Raw genomic sequence first — 2801 nt, forward strand, 5'->3', positions numbered from 1 at the left:
AAAGGTTGAAAGTTGGCATGATCTCATCATTTCATCACATAGCATGTGCAAGAAAGTTCAGAGGGTTACGGCAAAAACTGGATGCACTTCGTGTACAAAACGACAATCTCTTTCAAAGTATCAGGATTTCATCCGGAAACTCGTTTGTTACAAAGGCATTTCATTTTTTAAAACTTATTTGAACTCCTGACTTTTTGGGTGTTCAAAATGCACCATTCAAAGCCACATCATCATTTGTCAATCCTTTCTGACTTCATTTGTTATTTTTCATGCATTTACTAATTATTTTGAGCTATAAGACCCTAAAATTGAAAAGCATTTCAAATGAACTCTGAAAAGGTTGAAAGTTGGCATGATATCATCATTTCATCCACATAGCATGTGCAAGAAAGTAGAGAGGGTTACGGCATAAACTGGATGCACTTCGTGTACAAAACGGACAATCTCTTTCAAAGTATCAGGATTTCATCCGGAAACTCGTCTGTTACAAAGGGATTTCATTTTTTAAAACTTATTTGAACTCCTGACTTTTTGTGTGTTCAAAATGCACCATTCAAAGCCACATCATCATTTGTCAATCCTTTCTGACTTCATTTGTTATTTTTCATGCATTTACTAATTATTTTGAGCTATAAGACCCTAAAATTGAAAAGCATTTCAAATGAACTCTGAAAAGGTTGAAAGTTGGCATGATATCATCATTTCATCCACATAGCATGTGCAAGAAAGTTGAGAGGGTTACGGCAAAAACTGGATGCACTTCGTGTACAAAACGGACAATCTCTTTCAAAGTATCAGGATTTCATCCGGAAACTCGTCTGTTACAAAGGGATTTCATTTTTTAAAACTTATTTGAACTCCTGACTTTTTGGGTGTTCAAAATGCACCATTCAAAGCCACATCATCATTTGTCAATCCTTTCTGACTTCATTTGTTATTTTTCATGCATTTACTAATTATTTTGAGCTATAAGACCCTAAAATTGAAAAGCATTTCAAATGAACTCTGAAAAGGTTGAAAGTTGGCATGATATCATCATTTCATCCACATAGCATGTGCAAGAAAGTTGAGAGGGTTATGGCAAAAACTGGATGCACTTCGTGTACAAAACGGACAATCTCTTTCAAAGTATCAGGATTTCATCCGGAAACTCGTCTGTTACAAAGGGATTTCAGTTTTAAAACTTATTTGAACTCCTGACTTTTTGTGTGTTCAAAATGCACCATTCAAAGCCACATCATCATTTGTCAATCCTTTCTGACTTCATTTGTTATTTTTCATGCATTTACTAATTATTTTGAGCTATAAGACCCTAAAATTGAAAAGCATTTCAAATGAACTCTGAAAAGGTTGAAAGTTGGCATGATATCATCATTTCATCCACATAGCATGTGCAAGAAAGTTGAGAGGGTTACGGCAAAAACTGGATGCACTTCGTGTACAAAACGGACAATCTCTTTCAAAGTATCAGGATTTCATCCGGAAACTCGTCTGTTACAAAGGGATTTCAGTTTTTAAAACTTATTTGAACTCCTGACTTTTTGTGTGTTCAAAATGCACCATTCAAAGCCACATCATCATTTGTCAATCCTTTCTGACTTCATTTGTTATTTTTCATGCATTTACTAATTATTTTGAGCTATAAGACCCTAAAATTGAAAAGCATTTCAAATGAACTCTGAAAAGGTTGAAAGTTGGCATGATATCATCATTTCATCCACATAGCATGTGCAAGAAAGTTGAGAGGGTTACGGCAAAAACTGGATGCACTTCGTGTACAAAACGGACAATCTCTTTCAAAGTATCAGGATTTCATCCGGAAACTCGTCTGTTACAAAGGGATTTCATTTTTTAAAACTTATTTGAACTCCTGACTTTTTGGGTGTTCAAAATGCACCATTCAAAGCCACATCATCATTTGTCAATCCTTTCTGACTTCATTTGTTATTTTTCATGCATTTACTAATTATTTTGAGCTATAAGACCCTAAAATTGAAAAGCAGTTCAAATGAACTCTGAAAAGGTTGAAAGTTGGCATGATATCATCATTTCATCCACATAGCATGTGCAAGAAAGTTGAGAGGGTTATGGCAAAAACTGGATGCACTTCGTGTACAAAACGGACAATCTCTTTCAAAGTATCAGGATTTCATCCGGAAACTCGTCTGTTACAAAGGGATTTCAGTTTTAAAACTTATTTGAACTCCTGACTTTTTGTGTGTTCAAAATGCACCATTCAAAGCCACATCATCATTTGTCAATCCTTTCTGACTTCATTTGTTATTTTTCATGCATTTACTAATTATTTTGAGCTATAAGACCCTAAAATTGAAAAGCATTTCAAATGAACTCTGAAAAGGTTGAAAGTTGGCATGATCTCATCATTTCATCCACATAGCATGTGCAAGAAAGTTCAGAGGGTTACGGCAAAAACTGGATGCACTTCGTGTACAAAACTGGACAATCTCTTTCAAAGTATCAGGATTTCATCCGGAAACTCGTCTGTTACAAAGGGATTTCATTTTTTAAAACTTATTTGAACTCCTGACTTTTTGTGTGTTCAAAATGCACCATTCAAAGCCACATCATCATTTGTCAATCCTTTCTGACTTCATTGTTATTTTCATGCATTTACTAATTATTTTGAGCTATAAGACCCTAAAATTGAAAAGCATTTCAAATGAACTCTGAAAAGGTTGAAAGTTGGCATGATATCATCATTTCATCCACATAGCATGTGCAAGAAAGTTGAGAGGGTTACGGCATAAACTGGATGCACTTCGTGTACAAAACGGACAATC

Source organism: Aegilops tauschii, chromosome 5, assembly GCF_002575655.3.
Source record: "Aegilops tauschii subsp. strangulata cultivar AL8/78 chromosome 5, Aet v6.0, whole genome shotgun sequence".
NCBI lineage: Eukaryota > Viridiplantae > Streptophyta > Magnoliopsida > Poales > Poaceae > Aegilops > Aegilops tauschii.